General features: G+C 40.5%; 1 long non-coding RNA gene across 1 annotated transcript; it reads right to left on the bottom strand.

Annotated features, from left to right (window-relative positions):
- Nucleotides 1–14,757: 14,757 nt before the first annotated feature.
- LOC138742908 (uncharacterized) lies at nucleotides 14,758–23,107 on the bottom strand. Its single transcript, XR_011344526.1, has 2 exons — nucleotides 22,458–23,107; nucleotides 14,758–14,861 (listed from the first exon to the last, which is right to left on the bottom strand). It is a non-coding gene; the product is annotated as an uncharacterized lncRNA (long non-coding RNA).
- Between the last annotated feature and the right edge of the window lie 1,050 nt (nucleotides 23,108–24,157).

Raw genomic sequence — 24,157 nt, 5'->3', positions numbered from 1 at the left:
GAGTGGAAGGAACATATCCCCCTTCAAGGGACTGTCCTAAATAAAAACTGATGGTTATTTGGATACATGAAGTTACATGGATATAATAAAAAAAAACATCAGATACAACAATCCCATAATTTCAACAAAGAGTAGTAATTCAATTTTAGTAGGCAATACTGGAGAAGACAGAGAATAGTGGTTCTCAGACTGGAGGCCTATGACTAATGGTGTGCCTCAGGGATCATTGTTCAGACCATTGCTATTTGCCATCTGTATCAATGAATGATATGATAAATTGAATCAGCAAGTTTGCAGATGAGACAAAGATTGGAGGCATTGTGGACAGAGAAGGCAGCTTTCAAATCTTGCAGAGGGATCTGGACCAGCTGAAAAAATGGGCTGCAAAATGGCAGATGGAATTTAATGCAGACAAGTGTGAAGCGTTGATTTTGAAGGACAAATCAAGAACAAACAAACATTGTAAATGTGGGGCACTGAGGAGTGCACTAGAACAGATGGATCTGTGAATACAGGTACATAATCCCCTAAAAGTGGCGTCACGGGTTGGTAGGGTTGTAAAGACAGCTTTTGCTATATTGGTCATCATAAATCAAAATATTGAGTACAGGAGTTGGGATGTTATAGTAAAGTTTTATAAGACATTGAGGCCAAATTTGGAGTATTATGTGGAATTTTGGTCACCTAACTACAGGAAAAATATCAGTAAATAGAGAGAATGCAGAGAAGATTTACTACAATGTTGCCGGGACTTCAGGAACTGAGTTACAGGGAAAGGTTAAACAGGTTAAAACTTTATTCCCTGGAGTGTAGAAGAATGAGGGGAGATTTGATAGAGGTATTTAAAATTATGAGGGGAACTTCTTCACACAGAGAGTGGTGGGAGTGTGGTATGAATAGACGGTTGAAATGGTGAATAAGGGCTCAGTTTTAACATTTAAGAAGAATTTAGACAGGTATAAAGGAAGGAAAGGTGAGGTATTGAGGGCTGTGGTTGGGGTGCAGGTCAGGGGGCTAGGCAGAATAATAGTTTGGCATGGACTAGGATGACCAAAGGGCCTGTTTCTGTGCTATTATGGTCCTAGGCATTTACAATCAAGCACACTTTTGAAGCCAATTTTTGTTGAATTAGTCAATGTGGCAAAGATAGAAACTTATTGGTCAAAGGACTCTTTCCCAGACTGGTCCAGGACACTTCTCACATGTTGATGGAATCTAAGGAAATATCTACAAACTGGACAGCCTCACACCTCCAGCAGAAGATAATATCATTTTGGGGGTGTAGGTGGGGTGGGGGTGTGTGGAAATGGGTGAATCAGTAAACCAAAATAAGGAGTAAACAGAACTAAGAAACCAAAAATTCTTCTCCACCTTTAGTAATAGTGCAATTTAAAACATTAGCTAAAATTTCAAATGCCAGAAGGCTGACATTCTCTATTCTGCAAGGCAGTGAATCATAGATGTGTGGCATCTGTGCTAAGAACAGTAATGTGTGTTCTGAATTAATTAGAAAGTCATGGAATGAGTGCACTTTTAGCTGTTAAACACAGTGCACATTTTTATTTTGTCTTTCATTAATGGTCATACAGAATTTAATTCTAAGGAAACGTATTTGCTCCTATTGATAGTTAAAGGAAATTGAGAGTTCGATTACAGTGAGAGTGAAGAATCCTTTTGACTGGCTGAAAACTGTTGCAAAGCCAACAGTAAACTGTTCCTGAGGCTCAGACCTCTTTATTGTTCTATATCAGCACCTTTGCTGTAAGGAGAGTCACAGAGAGCAACTACAGATGGAAATTTCAAAACAAGGTTCGAGAAAATACAGTAAATGGATGCCCAGCTAAACCTGATAAAAAATATTCATTGGATACAGGGCGCTCACAACATTTAATTCATGGTGAGACAAGGTGTTGGTGTCTGACATTTTAAATTCAAGCTCTTTTGAGCTTGTGCATATTTTTATGTTTCATTAGAGCTGATACGAGATTTCACTGGAAATGCAGCCATTCTCCGATTTGGGTATCGAGTTATTTTAAGTAGGCGAAAGAGCATCAGTTGATTTAATAACCCAACCCCTTTGCAGATTGAAAATAGATTTTATTCCTTAAAAAAAAGAGAGATTACTTTTTTACTTTGTCAAAGCATCAAGGTCACAAGAACATGAAAAACAGCCATCTAACACTCAAAGCCTCCTTCACCATTCACTGAAAACACAGCTTCATCTTCATTTCCCTGTCCTGTTCCTTAACCCTTGATTCCCCCACAGTCTGAAAGCAGTCGACCTCACTTAAATCAAATCGATGCAGACGATTTAGGAAGCACATCACATTTTGGGCTCTGCCAATTTGTAAAATATTTGAAAAATCAATAATTTGTCGAAGCTGAAAATCTGAAAATGCTGGAAACACCCAGGAGGTCTGGCAGCTTGTAAGGAAAGAGAAATAGAGTTAGTGCTACAGAGCAAAGACATTTTGGTGGAGTTGGGAGATGTGTAGGTGATATAAAAAATGAAATCCAAATAGTATTCAAGTTTTGGGAGAGTGTTAACTTTTTGAAAACCATTTAGAGTTCATGAAATGGGATTATTTATTTGGGATGAGAAAGAAAATCAAGCTACTCGGACACAAGTTTGTCAGTGCAGCAAATACAAGGAATCTGCTTTTGGATCATGATGTTGATGAAGCCAAAGAATGAGGGAGAAATTGATGGGGATGAGGGGAGAATAGAAATGGCAGCAGTCTAGGTTCAGTATAAATGGGTGATGCAGATTCAGTTCCATGCTGTAGAGGTCAACAGCTCTATGATTCTAAGTTAACATTTCCTGGTCTGAGAGGAGGAGATTAAAGATCCAGCATCGTAGGGATGTTTTGGAGTTATTATCCAGAGCAGATAAGGAAATCAGATAATAACGAGGAACTGTGTCCTGTGTCATCAGCCAAAATCTTATTGGTTAATGTAAGGTAAAAACATCATGAGTTGGGACCGGAGAAGGAGTCACCCAGTACTAAGGAGTAACAGGATGCAGGTGTGACCTTGTACGCTCAAGATAAGTGTGGCAATAACAAGATGATGTGCAGCAGACCTAACATTAGCAGAGCAGATTCAAGCGACAATATGGCTTACCCTCACTCCAATTTCTTCTGTTTTATGTGTTCCTTTCTTAACAAGCCAAGGTAACGATGCAGTCAGCAATCTATATTTATAATGACAGTGGTACCAAAGGATTTGGCGATATAGGATCATTTTCTTCATCAAAATTAAAAAGTGTCCCCAATTGTTGCAAAATAGAAAATTCAAAACAAAATGAGTTCTTGAATGTTGCAACGATGCCAGATAATGTGTGTGTGTTCGTGATAAGTAATACACAAAGGTCAGTTTTCTATGCCAAACACAGTATTGAACATTGAAGTCACATGAGGAAAGAACAGACTTGGAGAATGAACGATCAACGATCAGGCAAATATAATATTTTAATCTCATAATTAACAATCCCATGCCTTTGGATTCAAGCTAATGGATTTGAAAGCAAGCAGCAGTGCTTGTAAATTGTAAATTGAAGGTACCCAAATTGGTAGATTTAGCAAGGAACAAGAAAGGATGTGTCTTGAAGGTCCAAAGACCTTACATTTGTCTCAGCTTTTCAACAAAATTATATCTGCCACCCCACACTATTGATTGAGAATATTTCCAAATAGAAATAAATTTGTCTTGGAAACTTTAGACTGTTCAAGACGCAAGCTGTGAAATGGAGGACGTCAGAAGTACAGAATAAAGTACAATTTAGTAGCAAATCAGACAGAAATGGAAAAATATGATAAAATCTTCCACACTAAATGGAAGGATATCGGCCTTTTCACTGACATTGCGAGAATCCTCAGCAGTCACACCAGGGAAATACAGAAAAAAAAATCTCACACATTGGCCAGTAACCAGAATGGAAACTCACATACTACAAATCTACTATAAACTGTGGGTATTCAATCAACATCTGAACTTTTGGTAAGTTCTCTTATCTAAATCTCAGTTCATATCTCATTTCTTTCATACAGTTCATGATATTCTATTTATTTGTATAGAACATAGAACATTGACCAGGCCCTTTGGCTCACAAGTCTGTACTAACAATGATGCCAAATTAAACTAAAACTTGTTGATGGCACCTAGTATATTTCCCACTATCCCTTGGATATTCATGTGTCTATCTCATCTGGTGCTGTCTGTAAGGAGTTTTTATGGTCTCCTTGTGTCTGTGTGGGTTTCTTCCAGATGCTCTTGTTTCCACCCACCCTTGAAAACGTATGGGGGTTGCAGGTCAATTGGATGCAATTGTGGGCAGCATGGGCTCATGGGGAAAAATTTAAAACTTTAAATTTAAAAAAAAGTACCCCATTGCACCAAAGTAATATAAATTAAGTGAGAATAAGTTGCTATTTATTACTCTGCAGAGGCAAACAAAGCCATAACCATCTCTTTGGATGCATAAACCAAGATGACAAGAATATTCTTAAACAAGTGTTGAACGAGAAAGACTGCAGATGCTGGGGTAGAGTGCAGTACACAAACTTGGAACAATGCCTCAGCTTGGAACCATGCCATCTAGTTGGGCACTCTCCAACCAGATGGCATTAATATCGACTTCTTCAATTTCTTTAAGCTCTTTCCCCATGTCCCTCTCCTTCACTCTCTCTCCCTTCCTTCAGCTTCCTTTCCTATCAGAGAGCTATCCTCTCCACTAATCTCTTCTCAGCTTTTTTCTCTTCTTATTGCACCAATGACCTTTTTTTTTTTAACCTGTTAGCCTTCCTCCCACCTGTTTATTCATGCACCTGCCTGTTTTTGCTTATACCTTATGAAAGGCCCAGGCCTGAAATGTTGGTTATCCTTCCAATGAACGCTGCATGACTGACTAAGTTTTTCCAGTATGATTGTATACAGCAAGAATATTGTACTTGCATGAGATAGATACAAGAATTACCAAGACCAAATGTGGTTTCATGGAGGCTGATTATCAAATTTGTGGATATTTCAGGAATAATAGCAATGCTTCAATAAAAAAACATCATTCTGAACCAATAAAGAAAATATCTCCCAATATCATGACTTAATGCATTAGATTTAATTATTCAGCTTCACTGCCTTCTGACTTTTAAAATTATTGAACCACACGTTTCCTTATTTACCATGTATTCCTGAGACTTGTAGCAGTCCTGGTGTTATGAATTACAATCTTTCAGAATTCATTTTTGTTTATCGACCCACCAAACACCCCCTCCCCCTAAAGGGAGGATCCTTGCAAGTCTAAGGATCAAGGGTGACATTCTCTATCAATATTCATTTTATCGTTCCTTTTTCATCATTCAAGTGCATGAGGATCTGAAAAGGAGAAGGTTTTTTTCTGTGTATGTTGTTTATAATGTTAAGAGCTGTAAAAGGAACAAAGGCAAAACATTATTTTGAACTATAATGTCAAGATTTTACTCATCACCTTTGGAATCACCACAAATATAAGTGGCCAAATTTTTCTACACCATCAATAGTTACCCCATAGACCCCAACACATTTTCTAAGACTGGACTAAATCAAAGGAGAATTTATCAGGATCCAGACAAGCTTCCTGTCTGCACCAGAGACTGTAGCACACAAAAATGGAAGACTCCATAATCCTCCTGCTGACGTTTAAGTCCCTGAATCAGTTTAAAATAAATGCCTTATCTCCACGAGATTAACGGCGACTTATCGCTGAGAAAGAAATTTAAAACTGGCAGACTGTAGTAACAGGAGTGCATCCTGTTGTTGGACCACTCACAGTGGATGAAAGTTAGAAGGTTTAAGTATTAATACTCATTCCTCTGATAATCGCACTTCTGAGCAACTATTGTCTTTGATAGTATACTATAAAGATGTGCAATATCACTCTCCTTTATCCACTTGTCTAGTTATGGCAAACAAGGTTTAGGTGAACTCTTCTGGGATCTAACAAAACTACTAGGTGCTCAGAGAACCCATGGGAAGGATTGGTACCTAATATACAATCCTTGCTTCGTTGTTAGATCAGGAAAAAAAGTATTCTTTTTCCTTTATTTGTACATTCCAAATGTCTGGTATTTTGTAAATGCCACGACAATGAAAACTGCTTCAGTTCATTTGGGATAATGTAAAGAATTAGCATTGATCATTTGTCTGTTGAGAAAGAGTTTGGTATTGCTTCAACAATCCCAGTGTTTTGTGATAAACCACCTTCTGACCTTGAGACAACAGACCCTGGCTGGACAGGTATAATAAGTACATCTCTGCTTAATTAAGTGAAATTTCATCCAAACAGAAGAATGCAATGGCATAGAAAAAAGAATGAAATATGTTATTAAATTGGTTGTAGAACATTGGTTTTTGTGCAGGTTCCCTTTAAAATTCAGATTCTGAGAGCAATAAAACATGGAAGATTTCTCTTCAGTTCACCTCGTTCATGCCAACCAAAACCTAATGCACGCCAATCCCATTTGCCTGTGATTGGCCACATCCCTACAATCATTTCCTTATCTATGTACCTGTTCAAATGTTGTAATTATACCTGCATTTACCACTTACTCTTGCAGCTCATTCTATATGTTCACCACCCTCGCAAGAAAAATTTCCCTTTAGTTCCCCTTAAAATCTTTCCCTTCTCACTTTAAATGCATGCTCTCAGGTTTTGGACTCCTGTCCCATAGGGAAAAGACAGCAACTTATCTAAGTTGTGTATGAGTCTCAAAATGTTATAAGCCTCCATAAGGCTATCCCTCAGGCTCTTACATTCTGGGGAAAACAGATAAATAGAGATGAATAAACTGAGTGACCACACACCAGTTTGAAATGATGGAGGTGGAGAGGATTGGTACCTAATATACAATCCTTGCTTCATTATTAGATCAGAAAAAAAAGTATAAATAAAAGTATCCTTTTTATTTTATTTGTACATTCTAAATGTCTGGTATTTTGTAAATGCTCACTACAATGAAAACTGCTTCAGTTCATTTGGGGTGCCTGCATTTCAGAAAACCCCTCATGGTTGAGTCAACCATGAAGAATGTACATGAATACCTATAATTTCTCAGAAGTCTGAGGAGGTTTGGCATGTTATTGAATACTTTATCAAACTTCCACAGATGCTCTGTGGAAAGTATACTGACTGGTTGCATCACAATCTGGTTTGGTAATTTAAGTACCCAGGAATGAAAAATGTAGCAAGTATATTCATAATCAGGTCCATCACAGGCCCTGACCATCCATCTATGAAATATATTTACGTGAGGCACAGTCTCAAGAAGGCAGCCAACATCATAAAGGACCCTCATCACCCTGGTCAGAACCTCTTGACACTACTATCTTTGGGCACAAGTTACAAACGTTTGAAAATCAATGCCTTGAATCAGACTCTTGAACCTTAGTACACTTTTCATAGACTGCTTCGACACCACAAATTTAATTTAATTTTAAATCTAGACATACAACACACAAATCTGCCCTACACCAAATTAACCTACTAACCCAATATGTCTTTGGAGAGTGGGGAGAAACTGGAGCTTCTGAAGGAAACCCATGGCAGTCAAGGAAGAACATATAAACTCTACTGCATCTGGTACTCCCATTGTGGCCTCCTCTATAACAGAAAATTTGAATGCAGATAGGAGTACCTGTGTCTGTATTCCCTGATCCCTCTGTCCTACCGCACTCCTTAGTGCCCTACCATTACCGTGTATGTCCTTTCTTGGTTTGTCCTTCCAAAATGCAACACCTCACACTTGTCTGCATTAAACTCCATCTGCTATTTTTCAGCCCACTTTTCTAGCTGGTCCAGATCCTTTGAAACCTTCTTCGCTGTCCAAATGCTTCCAATCTTAGTGTCATCTGCAAATTTGCTGATCCAATTTACCACATTATCATCCATATCATTGATATAGACTACAAACAACAATGTTCCCAGCACAGATCCCTGAGTTGCATCACTAGTCACAGGTCTCCAGTCTGAGAAGCAATCATCCACCACCACTCTCTGGCTTCTCCCGTTCAGCCATTGTTTAGCACTTCACCATTAATATCAAGCATCTAAACCTTCCTGATTCACCTCTCATGTGGGACCTTGTCAAAGGCCTTACTAAAATCTATGTGGACACCATCCACAGCCTCTCCTTCATCATCTTTCCTGGTAACCCTCTCAAAAAATTTTGACCTTACACTCACAAAGTCGTGTTGACTATTGCTAATCAATCCCTGGCTATCCAAATAATTGTATATCTGATCTCTTAGAATACTTTCCAATAATTTGACTACTACTGATGTCAGGCTCACCAACCTATAATTTACAAGGTTATTTTTGGAGTTTTTTTAAACAACATGAGCTATATTCCAATCCTCTGACACCACATTAGAAGCTAAGGACACTTCAAATATTTCTGCCAGAACCTCTGAAAATTCTACATTTGCCTCCCTCAAGGCCCAAGGGCAAATCTTGTCAGGCCCTGGGGATTTATCCACCCTCATTTGCTTTAAGTCAGCAAGCACATCCTCCTCTTTACTCTGTATAGGTTCCATGACCTCACTGCTTGTTTTCCTTACTTCCCACAGCTCTGTGCCAGTTTCCTGAGTGAATACTGAGGCAAAAAAAAACCCATTTACATTTCCTCAACTCTATTGGCTTTTTACAAGGGGACCAATTGTGTCCCTTACTATCCTTTTGCTCTTAATGTACCTGTCGAAACCCCATGGATTTTCCTTCACATTTTCTGCCACAGGAACCTCTAGTTTTAATCTTCTTGATTTCTTTCTTGAGGTTTTTCTTGCATATTTTATACTCCTCAAGAACCCCCTTTGGTCCTTGTTGTCTATACCTGCTATACACTTTCCTAAGCAGATCTCCAATATCCATCGAAAATTAAGGTTAACTCTGCCTGCTAACTTTGCCTTGAATCTTGACAGTAATAAAACAAATTCTGTCCTCTCAAAATTCCACCTTTGAAGGTCCTCCACTTACCTCGCAAATCCTTCCCCAAAATAAATTATCTCAATCCACACATACTAGATCCTTCCTCATTTCTTCAGAATTGGCCTTTCTCCAATTTAGAATCTCAACCGTATTCCCAGTCTTACCCTTCTCCATAATTAACTTGAAACTAATGGCATTATGTTCACTGGACCCAAACTGTTCCCCTACACGTACGTCTGTCATCTGTCCTGTCTTGTTTCCTAATAGGAGATCCAATATTGCACTCTCTCTAATTGGTATCTCTATATATTGATTTAGAAAACTTTGCTGAACACATTTGACAAACTGCAAGCCGGCCAAAATGTGAAAAGTTAAAATCTCCTGCTATCACAACATTCCGTTTCCTGCAGCTGGCTGCTACCTCTCTACAGATTAGCTCCTCTAATTTCCGTTGACTATTGGGCAGTCAATAGTACAACCCTATGAGTGTGGTCATACCTTTCCCATTCCTCAGTTCCATCCATATAGCCTTCTAGTCTGTTCTGCCTGAGCACAACTGTGATAATTTCTCTGATGAGCAATGTCACTCTTCCCCCTTTCATCTCCCTGATCTATCATGTCAGAAACTATGGAAGTCCGAACGAAATACTGAGCTGCCAGACCAGCCCATCCTGCAATCAAATTTCACAAATGGCCAAAGTGTTATCATACCACATGCCAATCCATACTCTCTAAGTTTGTCTGCTTTTCCTACAATATTCCTTGCATTGAAACAGATGCCCCTGGAACATTTTGACCCGTTGACTTCTAATGTTACATGTATTTTCACATCATTTTTCCAACCTCCACTCCTCTATCTGCTCTATCTCTCTGATTCCCATCCCCCTGCAAATCTAATTTAAACCCCCTGGAGCAGCCCTAGCAAATCTTCCCATAAGACTATTAGTCCCCCTTCAGTTCAAATGCAAAATGTCCAGTCGTAACAGATCCCACCTTTCCCGGAAGGTAGCTCAATGATCCAGAAACCTGAAGCCCTCCCTCATGCACTGTCTTTATCCACATATTATCCTCCTATTTCTAAGCTCACTGGCATGTGGCACAGATAACAATCCTGAGATAATATCCTGGAGGTCCTGTCCTTCAACCTAGCACCTAGATCCCTGAACACTCCTTGCAGGACCTCCTCACCCTTTCTACCCAGGTCATTTATCCCTTTATGGACCATGACATTTGGCTGCTCATCTTCCCTCCTGAGAATGTCGTTAACTCAATCTGAGATATACCTGGCACCAGGGAGGCAATATCCTATCTGGGATTCTCAATCCATTCCACAGAACTTCTTATTTGTCCTCCTCATTATGGAAATTCCCCCATCACTACAGCTCACCTCTTCTCCTCCCTTCCCTTCTCAGCCACAGGGCAGACTCTATGCTAGAGAACTGTTCGCCGTGGCTTGTCCCTTGTAGGTCATCCCCTGCTCAACAGAATCTAAAATGGTATACTTGTTATTGAGGGGAATGGCCACAGGGTGCCCTGCACTGCCTGTCTGTTCCCTTTCATTCTACTGATGGTCATCCATCTACCCTCCTTCTGTCCCTCCAACTCCTGCCTATCACCCCCTCAGCCTCCCAAAAGATCCAGAATTCATCCAACTCCAGCTCCAATTCCTTAACTCATCTTGTCAGGAGCTGCAGCTGGATGCACTTCTGGCAGATGAAGTCATCATGGTAACTGCTGGCTTCCCTGATGACCCACATTCTACAAGAGGAGCATCCCCTGCCTTGGCTGCCATTCCCACTGTCTATGACTAGAGTTAAAAATATATGATATATAAAACCTGTCCTTACTTGTGCCTTTTTGTTCCTCGAATAGGGTGACCCTGACTTACTTCAACTCCGACACCACCACCTCAGGCCCCTATTTGCCAAAGGCCCTTGAGCCAAAGCCTTTCTACTCTGGCTCAGACCATTCTAACATGACTCAATTGCCCAATCAACTGCTGAGTCCATGGCCTCATGTACTGTTTTACCAAGATCACCTGTAAATAGGAGGAGCAACACATAATTTTCTGTCTCTCCAAATGGATGGAATTAACATCGAACTCTCCAGTTTCTGGTAGCCTACTCTCATTCTCCCTCCCTTCCCTTTCCCTTTTCATTCTTTCCTTCATCTCTTCACCCTTTTCTTGCTCCATTCCTTCAGATCCATCCCTCCTCCCCCTGAATGCTGGTGTTCCCTTCCTTCCTTATCCACCTATTACCTCCTGCCTTTGAGACTGTGTTTGTCTCCTGTCCCTCCCCTGCACCATTTTATTCAGGTGCTTGCCTACATTTTTTCATTTTGATGAGAAGCTCAAGCCCAAAATGTTGGTTATGTATCTTTATCTTTGCTATATAAAGGACACTCCAACTTTCTGCCCGGACCGGGCCTCCGCCTGCCTCACTCGACCGAGGCCGGGGCCGCCGCTGCTCAGACGGCAAAGTCCGCCTCAGCGACAAGATCTCCATCCTCAACCGATGGTCAGAACACTTCCAATCTCTTTTCAGTGCCAACCGCTCAGTCCAAGATTCCGCCCTGCTCCAGCTCCCTCAATAGCCCCTAAGGCTAGAGCTGGATGAGGTCCTCATCCAGGATGACACATATAAGGCAATCGAACAACTGAAAAGTGGCAAAGCAGCAGGTATGGATGGAATCCCCCCCCAGAGGTCTGGAAGGCTGGCGGCAAAACTCTGCATGTCAAACTGCATGAGTTTTTCAAGCTTTGTTGGGACCAAGGAAAACTGCCTCAGGACCTTCTTGATGCCACCATCATCACCCTGTACAAAAACAAAGGCGAGAAATCAGACTGCTCAAACTACAGGGGAATCACGCTGCTCTCCATTGCAGGCAAAATCTTCGGTAGGATTCTCCTAAATAGAATAATACCTAGTGTCGCCGAGAATATTCTCCCAGAATCACAGTGCGGCTTTCGCGCAAACAGAGGAACTACTGACATGGTCTTTGCCCTCAGACAGCTCCAAGAAAAGTGCAGAGAACAAAGCAAAGGACTCTATATCACCTTTGTTGACCTCACCAAAGCCTTCGACACCGTGAGCAGGAAATGCTTTGGCAAATACTAGAGCGCATCGGATGCCTCCCAAAGTTCCTCAACATGGTTATCCAACTGCACGAAAACCAACAAGGTCGGGTCAGATACAGCAATGAGCTCTCTGAACCCTTCTCCATTAACAATGGCGTGAAGCAAGGCTGTGTTCTCGCACCAACCCTCTTTTCAATCTTCTTCAGCATGATGCTGAACCAAGCCATGAAAGACCTCAACAATGAAGACGCTGTTTACATCTGGTACCGCACGGATGGCAGTCTCTTCAATCTGAGGCGCCTGCAAGCTCACACCAAGACACAAAAGAAACTTGTCCGTGAACTACTCTTTGCAGACGATGCCGCTTTAGTTGCCCATTCAGAGCCAGCTCTTCAGCGCTTGACGTCCTGTTTTGCGGAAACTGCCAAAATGTTTGGCCTGGAAGTCAGCCTGAAGAAAACTGAGGTCCTCCATCAGCCAGCTCCCCACCATGACTACCAGCCCCCCCACATCTCCATCGGGCACACAAAACTCAAAACGGTCAACCAGTTTACCTATCTCGGCTGCACCATTTCATCAGATGCAAGGATCGACAACGAGATAGACAACAGACTCGCCAAAGCAAATAGCGCCTTTGGAAGACTACACAAAAGAGTCTGGAAAAACAACCAACTGAAAAACCTCACAAAGATAAGCGTATACAGAGCCGTTGTCATACCCACACTCCTGTTCGGCTCCGAATCATGGGTCCTCTACCGTCATCACCTATGGCTCCTAGAACGCTTCCACCAGCGTTGTCTCCGCTCCATCCTCAACATTCATTGGAGCGCTTTCATCCCTAACGTCGAAGTACTCGAGATGGCAGAGGTCGACAGCATCGAGTCCACGCTGCTGAAGATCCAGCTGCGCTGGGTGGGTCACATCTCCAGAATGGAGGACCATCGCCTTCCCAAGATCGTGTTATATGGCGAGCTCTCCACTGGCCACCATGACAGAGGTGCACCAAAGAAAAGGTACAAGGACTGCCTAAAGAAATCTCTTGGTGCCTGCCACATTGACCATCGCCAGTGGGCTGATATCGCCTCAAACCGTGCATCTTGGCGCCTCACAGTTTGGCGGGCAGCAACCTCCTTTGAAGAAGACCGCAGAGCCCACCTCACTGACAAAAGGCAAAGGAGGAAAAACCCAACACCCAACCCCAACCAACCAATTTTCCCCTGCAACCGCTGCAACCGTGTCTGCCTGTCCCGCATCGGACTTGTCAGCCACAAACGAGCCTGCAGCTGACGTGGACATTTACCCCCTCCATAAATCTTCGTCTGCGAAGCCAAGCCAAAGAAAGAAAAAAATAAAGGACACTGTTTGACCTGCTTAGTTTCTCCAGCATTGTCTTTTTACCTCATCCACATGGTCTGCAGTCTTCCATGCTTTACCTTTCTTAAGTGGAGGTCGAGTGTGCCTCTTCACAATTAAACCCATCCAGATATTGCATCAGAAAATTGTCTTTGTTTAGGTTAGTTGGAGGAATAAAACAAAATCTGCCCATGCATTGTTCCAACAGGAACCAGTTCAAAGGTCTTGTCAACTGCATCTACTTACCAAAATTCTCCTGAACCTAAAGTTGCCATAATCATTGGAATTACATATATTCTATTCCTTTCCACACAATGAGAATGAAAAGGAAACATTTGAAGGCTTGTCAAATCTGTTAGAAATTGCAGGTAATTCACCTTTGTGGTACACAGTGTCATACAGACATAGTGTGTCAGTCATCTCGTCATACCATCAAGGTTATTCAAGGTTCCTTTAGTGTCAGATATGTCAATTCACAGACGTTATTCACTTTTCTTTGCCAAAAAGGCACACAAACAGGTGCCAGTAGGCCAGCACCCAAACAAGGAGTGAAAGGTAAACAAAAGAGTCACTTCAGAGACATTAACTGTCTGTGGATCCCACCACCTCCGCTGATGCCATCATTTCCCATGCTCCCATAGCCTCCAGCCATGAACTCAAGCTCCAGGCATCCATAACACCCTGGTTTTGAACTTCCAATATGATTTAGGAAGCTTTTGATGCCTGAGGCCCTTCAGGAGCCCTGCTCACCATTGGCTCCTTCACAAGCCCTGGCCCTGATACCTCGTTCCCTTGAGCCTCTCTCTAGCAACCTGAAACCTGCAGTGTGTTGTGACTTCTTTGGCCACTGAGCTCCTTGCTGATCTGCTGCAGTGGCCTCCTATTGTGTGGGGTCTTCTCTTAGATTTCTCCTTCTTGGTGGTGTGATGTTCTCCCATTCTAGGGCTCAGCAGTGGCCTGCTACTCCCCCAGGGCCCTCAACCCCCGTCATCTGAGATGCCCAATCTTGAGCATGGACTTCTGTTTGTTTGCGGTTAAAAACAAACACTGTTGGCTCCAATCTACAGGTGGTTTAAACCTGTGTGGGGCAAACGGTGTAATGACCTTGCAGTGTATAGTTTTCAATTTGTGAAGAAAATTGTGGTTTACTAAGCACATAAAGCAAAACTTGCATGGGGCACACATTTCACCCTCAGGTTCACCCTCCTTCATCCCTAAATTCACCACAAACACTCATAATGCTCTATGCACACATTTTCTCTGGGACTACATTTTGGAAATAAATGATCATGCAATGTGTAAACTATTCTAGTGTGCATTTTTTAAACCTTATCTCACGAATGAGCGGACAAAACAGACAGCTTAGTATATTAGCATCGGTTACATTTATCTTCTTACATAGTGTGACCAGTTTTCTTTGAAGTCAGAGGTATCTTCTCTCAGTTATTTCTGCCATGTTTATTGGAGGATCTGGAAAAATCACACAGTACAAAGATCAATTTTATTCCCATATGTGTGATAAATATAAATAGCAATAACCTACACATTTCTCTAATTATGATGGAGATCCAAGGAATCCTAACTATAAAAATATAGAAAGTAATGTAAAATTTTTCATGTTTTGTTTTTCTAATTGCTGTCCATCAAAGAGCAAAACTTCAACTCTGTGGATTAATTGCTTCTAAAGAACTGTCCATCTGTCAATATCCATTGCAAATTATCATAGATTTCAAATATTCATAGATTTCAATACTGCTAATAGATCCAAATTTACCATAGTGTTTTATAGAGATGCAGGGCTATAATTTTCTCCAAAGGTTATATGCAGGTGAACTAATCTCCAAAATCCAAGTATTAGTTGCTGTCTTTTAGGTCCCTCATGAGTATTTGTACTTTTTCATTCAGGGGGTGGGTGGGGTGGGGGTGGGGGGAGAGGCACTAGATGCATTAATCTCTGAATTTAAACTTTTTGGAAGTGGACAAGAAGTTATAATTTTAGATTTGGTGATAGTTTAGGTGAAGGGCAACTTAGTGAAATTTCCTGTTTCTTGCTGGTCTAACTTGGTTTTGGTCTGAATTAACAATCCATCAACAGCAAAGCATTGCAAAATGTCGCAAGGGACGTATTCACACTCCAACTGTTGTGTTTCACACAAACACTGCAGTTAAAGTGTCAAAGCAATTTGAAACAATAACAATCTGCATTTATATGGCACAGGAAAGCAGCAAAAAATCTTTTCAGTTCATGTTTGATTTAGATCCATAAAAGATCAAATTTGGGGAATAGACCAAAGGCATCAACAAATATGGAAGATTCAAATAAAGTTTAAAAGAAGAAATGGAAGGTGAGAGAGACACAGAGGTTTAAGGAGATCATTCTTGAGATTAGGGCAAAACAAATATTAATATTTTAATTGCCATAGAGCTTGGCTCAAAGATTAATCAACAGGCCTTGAATAACCACCGGACAGCTGAGTTTATTAGAAAGGCATTGAAGGATGGATAAGTTCCAGGGAATGAGTTAAGGAGATATGGTTTCAAATGTGATAGTGATATATTTGCTCCAAATTTAGTAGTTGATGATAATTGAATTGTTTTAATAGGGTTGTGTGCAGAGAAATTGTGGGAAGTAATGCAGATAGTTCTGGCTTTAGACATGGCAGAATTTCTGTACCTCACCTGTTGAGTGAAATTTAAATTTTAGCAGATAAGGAGAGTTTGGGCATTCAGAATGGAATGATTAAATTCAGCAATGATCAAGTCCAACAAAACAAAAGTTTGAAGTTGAATGAAAGTCTCAAGAGATTCAGTTTCAGTTTCATACTAAAATGCAGAAGGTAATTTTTAGTTTATATTTTTAAATTTTATCTACTTAAATTTAGACGTAGAGAATAGTAGCAAGCTCTTCCTGTACTGCCAAAATACTTCAATTAACCTATGACTCCTGTATGTTTGAAGAGTGAAAGGAAACCAGAGCACCCAGAGGAAACCCATGGAGACACGGGAAGAATGTACAAACTCCTTACAGAGAGTGCAGGATTCAAATCGGCATCACTGATACATTGCACTAATTACTACACTAACTGTGTCACCCAAAGGATTTATAGGGTCCTTGTCAGCTCCCAGTAAAACAATCTCATCAGTTCCATTCCCCTTGTCTTTATTTCTCTGCATCCCTGCAACCAATTTTTTTCGACATGTCCATCAATTTCCTTTTAACTATTTTGACACATACCAATATTAAAGATTGACTTACAATATCCACGTAATCTGGTCTCTTGTTCTTGGCAGATATAAATTGAAAATGCTGGAAATATACAGCAAGTCATTCAGCGTCCATAGATAGAGTGAAACTCTATGTGCCATATAAATTTTCACGTTTCAGTGTGAGAATTTCCATAAGCTATTTTATTTTAGAGTTCTAATATCTGCAATAATTTGCTTCCACTATGCAAAGTTTTAAAAACTTACATGGACTTGGGCACTAATTTTAAAGTTTCATCCTTCCAAATTTCTGGGCATATATGTGAAATATTGACACCCAAATCAATGCTCAAATATTTTGTCAAAATATGGTTCCAGTAATGGATTAAATCATTGATATCATATTGTGGTTATACTGTCTTATTGTTGAGGAAATCACAATGGTTTCACTTTTGCACAACTACTTTCCTTATTTTCCTGCCAATTTCCTTAATTCATTTTAATGCACCCACACTGTGCCTGAGTGCAACATCAAATTATAAAAATATCGCAATATGTGTTGGGCAATTAACCCTCAGCCCTTCTCTTCACTATCACCCCCTAACCCTACTTCAAAGCCTTTATTAGATACATCGTCATTATCTGAGATAGGAAACCTTCAGCAGAGAAGCTTTTAAGACTTCTGCTATTCTTTGCATGAAGAAATAATTTCCGTACTCCTGAAAGGTCTTGCTCTAGCTTTAAGATTAAACCCTCAAGTTATGTGTTCTCACAACAGAGGGAAAATATTCTTTCTATCCAACTCCGTGTAACATTCAATCATTTTTATATCTATTTACCCCATCCTTTAATCTTCTAATCATTTTGAGATCAATTTTTTCAGCTGAGTCCATTTCAAGGCCTGGTCCTGAAGATTTATTGGATAGCAGGCTCAGAATTCTTTTGGTCCATAGGATGCTTTGCACAAACTTTCCAATTTATATGGTCCAGTACTGTGGTATTCATATGTGGAAAAGGCCATGGCCAAAGATAGAATTTCTGTAGTTCAATGAAAGTACACCGCTACATCCAGCTCCGGAAAGTGCCAAGCCTCTATTTGTGGTGAACCATGGGAAATCTAATGATATAATTGGTTCAGGCAGAGCTAGGAAGAGGGCCAATCTCTCCCAAGAAACTCCCATGACTCTCCACCAAGAGTCCTGTGGACCACCAACGTGGCCCATTTCTTAAGTCCAGCCCCCATTTTCTAGATTAGATATTTTCCCATACATCAAGCCTCCATCGTAACACATAAAAATAGTTTGCCATTCATACCACCTCCAAATTCATATGTCAACTAATCTCTGTTTTCCCTTGTTCTAGCAGGCACCTTAGATTCACCCCAAATGAGGCAGATGTCTATCAAAATCATTGTACCTCTAGTATAGATGCCATCAGAGAAATTTCACTTTTAAGACATTTCTGTTTACAACATTTAACCACTTTCCTCGACTTCCCCTCCTCTATTGTTCTATGCAGTTAAACTGTCCCCATCTTGTAGCAATTTACAAAATATAGACAAAGTATTGGTTCAAATAGCTTCTCATCACTGTACCACAGCTTTGGAACAATAAAGGATTTCTCATTGATAACTTCCTCTTTAGTGTTTACAGATAGTTCACGGTAGCATTATCACCAGACACAAGTCACTTTATACACATATACTGACAAGTACCAACTTTGCATTTGTACCCTCCCTCACCCTCCCTTGCCTCTGTGTTCCAGTGAACTCCTGTTTTATCTAGATTTCCTTCAGGTAAATGTTTGAAAGACCATTATCCTTTCGTAAATCTTGTCTCAATCTGAGAAGCCTATTTCATGCACTTTAATGAATTGGTCCCCAGCTGACTTCAATATGTGAAATGCATGTCACAGTTAGTCTTCTCAAGGGACTACAGGAGAGTGTAGTATATTAACCAGACAGAATAGGAATGTCTTTTGGCCTCATGTTAAAACAATGGACAGCTGCCAGCACAGCTTGCTTTCCATGTTTGCACTTGGTCTCCACTCCATCCAACATTCATTCATTACCCATCCATCCATCTGTCTCCCAAATAAAAAAAATATATTCATCTAGATTCTCAAGACTTCGTGACATTTTCTCAGAAATTCAGCAAGTATTTAAGATATTCTGAAAAGATTGCAAAATAATCCAAGTGCTAATTCATTCTAGTGCCCTGTCTCTGATACAAAATCAATTGTTCTCTCTCCACAATCTCTGTCTAATCTGCTGGGCATGACAAGCATTGTCCTTTTGACTTCAGGATTCAGATCTGACCTGCATTTCACAGCTTTAACATCCCCCTTGTTTTCTCTTAGTTGAGCTTTCTTCCTAAATTTATTAACCAGGTGGCTCTGTAAACATGATTACCAAGACAACCATGGTCTTACTTACCAGAAAGATTCCCTTGGTCTTACTCATTCCTCCCAACCTCCCTCCCCTTCCTCTGTGCAAATTCAAACAAAATTATTTTCTCACTTTTCCAGTTCTGATGAAGAGTGCTGACCTGAAACATTAACTCTCTTTCACTCTCTACGGATTCTGCCTGAACTAACTGATGTTTCCTGCAGTTTAACTTTTTATTGCAATTTTCTGGCACACTTGTAATTTTCATTATTTCCATTTGCTAGTCATTACACATTCTTTGCATCCACATGCACAAAAAATAATCTTTGGTTTGAATGAATATAATGGTTTATTTAATTAGTAGAATCAACAAATAGATACAATGTGTTGAACAATGATGGAAGAAACAATGGTTCTCAACTTTTCTCTTTCCACTCACATACCACTTTAAGTAATCCCTATGCCATCGGTGCTCTGCGATAAGTAAGGGATTGTTTAAGGTGGTATGTGAGTGGGAAGGGAAGGTTGAGAATCACTGCTCTAGACCCAGTTGTTACTGAAATATTTTGCTTAAGAAAAGTTGTCAGTGGCCCATTTCCTTTGGAGTTATGAAACTGTGGGGGGGCTGGTAGTCATGGTGGGGAGCTCCATCGGGCACACAAAACTCAAAACGGTCAACCAGTTTACCTATGTCGGCTGCACCATTTCATCAGATGCAAGGATCGACAACGAGATAGACAACATTACTCGCCAAGGCAAATAGCGCCTTTGGAAGACTACACAAAAGAGTCTGGAAAAACAACCAACTGAAAAACCTTACAAAGATAAGCGTATACAGAGCCGTTGTCATACCCACACTCCTGTTCGGCTCCGAATCATGGGTCCTCTACCGGCATCACCTACGGCTCCGAGAACGCTTCCACCAGCGTTGTCTCCGCTCCATCCTCAACATTCATTGGAGCGACTTCATCCCTAACGTCGAAGTACTCGAGATGGCAGAGGCCGACAGCATCGAGTCCACGCTGCTGAAGATCCAGCTGCGCTGGGTGGGCCACGTCTCCAGAATGGAGGACCATCGCCTTCCCAAGATCGTGTTATGTGGTGAGCTCTCCACTGGCCACCGTGACAGAGGTGCACCAAAGAAGAGGTACAAGGACTGCCTAAAGAAATCTCTTGGTGCCTGCCACATTGACCACCGCCAGTGGGCTGATATTGCCTCAAACCGTACATCTTGGCACCTCACAGTTCGGCAGGCAGCAACCTCCTTTGAAGAAGACCGCAGAGCCCACCTCACTGACAAAAGACAAAAGAGGAAAAACCCAACACCCAACCCCAACCAACCAATTTTCCCCTGCAACCGCTGCAACCGTGTCTACCTGTCCCGCATCGGACTTGTAGGCCACAAACGAGCCTGCAGCTGACGTGGACTTTTACCCCCTCCATAAATCTTCGTCCGCGAAGCCAAGCCAAAGAAAATGAAACTGTGCATATAGGTATGATTAAAACAGTGGTTTTCAAACCTTTTTCTTCCCACTCACATACCACCTTAAGCAATTCCTTACTAATCACAGAGCACCCATGGCATAGGGATTACTTAAAGTGGTACGTGAGTGGAGAAGAAAGGTTGAGAACCACTTAAATTTAAGATAAACAGTCATATGATTTGGCAAGTGGTTTTGCAGATGCAGGTCCTTCCCTAACTAATGTAGACTGTGGGGTCAACTTCTATATGCAGATTGTTTCCTGACTACTTTTTCTTGATCATATGCATGTACCTGTCTGTTTTGTGAATTGTAATGCAGTTTTCCTTCATGTGTGTCTTTCTCTGTTGCAGGTAATAGGTCTTGAAGAATTCTTGGATTCAAAACAGGCCGACAATCTCTTGTGCCTAGTTGAAATTCAGCGACACAACTTGTATTATTTGGAGATGTGCATCTTGATTATTCTTTCATCTTCTGGCTTCTTTTTAGAATTCTGAAGGTCTGACAAATCTAAAATTCTTCAACTCTTCTGTTAGTGTCCCAGCTTGTACCAGGATCTTTCACCCTACCAAACTTTGTTGAGCCACAGTGGCTTAATGTCTGGAAACTCCCTGATTTTTCATCTTGTTTGTTTTCAAGTCATTTAATGACCACATAGTTCACCATGTACGTAAGTCCTTCTGCTCTGCAAAATTTAAAATCTTAAATGATTTGTCCATTCATTGATGGAGGGTTCAAACCCAAAACATTGGTTATGTATCTTTATAGAGTGCCGGTTTGCGCAACTTTGTTACAATGCCAATGACCAGGACCGGGATTCAAATCCTGTGCTGTCTGTAAGGAGTCTGCATGTTCTCTCCATGTCTGCGTGGGCTTCCTCTAGGTGCTATAGTTTCCTCCCATCCTTAAAAATGTGCTGGAGGTGATAGCTCAATTGGTCAGCACAGGCTAATGAGGTGAATGGGCCTGTTACCAGGATGCATATCTACATTTAAATTTTTAAAAATATAAGTATCTTTGCTATATAAAGTACATTGCTTGACTTGCTGAGTTTCTCCAGCATTGTGTTTTTACTTCAACCACTGTGCTACAGAATTATATTATTATTCTTTAGTTAAAATATATTGTACTTTTTAGTAAGGGGACTTTATGGGTTGGACGCATGGAAGGACAGACATAACACTTTGAGATGGCAGATCTTTCAGAGATTAAGCATCTGGTAAACAGAGCAATAAAGTCAGAAGTGATTCTTCATTGAAACTAAAGACAATGCTGAATGATGGCATCTGTTCAAACAAGCTGGCTTTTGCTTCAATGATCTGTGTACACACAAAGCCATGTGCTTGTGACCTGAGCAGACAAATAGGAACTATTAACTCATACTTTTGGAAGAGATAAGACTTCAAACAGAACCAGTAGTGATGTCATGTTCTGTGATTACGCCTCCAAGAAGGCATCTTTAATATTGCACCAGTCCTCAATTGAAGTCAGAAATGCAGCAGCCTTCACTGAGAGAGGCATTGTTGTGTTGGATTCTCCTTGTCATGAAAGGTTCACAGAATCAGTAGCTTTGAAAAGGAAGAGCTACTTCGCTGTCTCTTTGTCAAAAGAGGGCAGTTCTATCATACGCATATTTAAATGGTCACTTCATGCAACCCCTTGCCTGGGTGGGAAATCAACAGGTAAAACAAGTTCCTACATGCAAGAGAGGGAAATCATTCAAATGAAGAAACAATTCTCTGAATGCAACTTTACAAGAAGTCATGAATTTTGAGAACAACAGTAGAGATTCTGAGTTTCAACATGAAAAATTTCTGAGATTGAACTTTAAAAATAAACTTTTCAAGATTGTGCCTAAACTGTAATGGTTTGGGACCTGCCACATACACACATATATATATATATTTGTGCATAGTGGGATTAAATTAAAGATAAGTAAGAAGGGTTTATGTTATTAATAGGTAACAATAAAAATCATTATTGTTCTTAAAATACCATTGTCTTGGTGAATTTTATTGCAGCTGATCAAGGTCTGCAGACTTTGTTTTACCACTGATGCTGCCTCACTGGTTGAGTATTTCCAACATCATCTGTTTTTATTTCAGATATCCAGCATCTGCAGCTATTTGTTCTTGGATCTTGCTGCAGGGCATGAAGACTGGCATCTTAATTGGTGTTCCTTTGTCTCTGCTAGAGGAAGGGGAAAGAGGACACGTGTCCAGAAGTAGAAGCACCAGCTACCGTGAGGGAGAGAAGGTGGAGGATGATGAACTCTGCCATTTGCATACAGGATGTTCCACTTCCTTTCGACTTCCTCCATTAAAGTTTCATCCAAGAACTTGTGCCTGATCCATTCTGCTGCTCCCTGAAAGCTAGCACATTCCAATCCTTTCAGTGAAAATGGGTGCAGAAATAAAACTTCCCTTCCAGTCAATGCTCTGCCCTGCAGGTTGCTGCTCAACACCTCCAGGCATATTTACATTATTGTAACGTGCAATTAGGACAGAAATTGTGTTAAATCAGACTATAAAATAGACAGGTCCTCAGCATTGCATTCATTTGATGCTTATTTTCACCTTTTCCTGAAGAGAACATAATGTCTTGGTATTAGATAAATATTAGGAAATGTGATGGTGAGTTTATCAGTTACTGGAAATTTGCCAGGGTATCAAGGATTTTTGCAGGTTTTGCTGTCAATATGATGTCACAAATAGAATATGTGCATTGCTGTGACTGGTTTTACAATTTTACTTGCAAATTTCTGTGTTTTTGCAATGGTAAATCGGGGTCTGTGCTGTTTTATGATGACAGGTTAGTTGCTTTAATGAACCAGAATGTTTTTATATAATCAGAGAGCAAATTGTAACAGTACAAAATCCTACTGCAAGACTCATAACTTGCATGGTATACAACACCCTCCACTTATTGAGACTGATTATAATCAGCCAGTATTCTGTTTTTATCAGACTGTGTAAGATTGAAGTAAGATTGCAGTCACTCATCCTAACCACTGGCACAAAGGCTGGTGACCAGCAGTTTAAAATTTTAAATTTATTGTTGAAATCAGCAGTGGGCATCTTGTTTGTGTGTTACTTCGAATATTAAGATAGAACTGGCTTTCTTGAAATGTCTATGTGTCGTTGTGTTTAAAAAGTGTAGATTTTTAAAAATATATTGCTGTTTAGCTCAATTAAACATCCAAATTCAGTACATGGTTGATAGTACAGCCATCTCAACTAAATTGCCTACAATATTGGGGAATACAGCCCATACAGCCATCTCAATCAAAATAGCATCTTTCTACTAAATTAATGTCTTGTTGGAAAGGAAAAAAAATGAGAGACGCCATTCGAAAAAATTGACAAGAAAATGAATTGTGAAATTCTATAGTTTAAAGCATCACGTGTTTGGATTTTGACATTTCTCGTGTCTGAAAGTTTGACCATTTGTATGAGAAATTTTATCTATCGATGACAAACCCACAACACTGCACAATTGGTGTTTGCAGGTCAAATACTTATTGAGTAGCATCTACTACATAGCTCTCACTCTAAATAACTTCTCCTTTAACTCATCTCACTTCCTCCAAATCAAAGGAGTAGCCATGGGTACCTGCATGGATCCCAGCTATGCTTGCCTGTTTGTGGGCTTTGTGGAGAAATCCAATACAAGCAAGATCCCCAACTCTTCCTCCA

The sequence above is a fragment of the Narcine bancroftii genome, chromosome 1 (genome assembly GCF_036971445.1).
Source record: "Narcine bancroftii isolate sNarBan1 chromosome 1, sNarBan1.hap1, whole genome shotgun sequence".
In the NCBI taxonomy this organism is placed as follows: domain Eukaryota; kingdom Metazoa; phylum Chordata; class Chondrichthyes; order Torpediniformes; family Narcinidae; genus Narcine; species Narcine bancroftii.
Note: the sequence above shows the minus strand (reverse complement) of the source record. Positions and strands in the feature narration are given on the sequence as shown.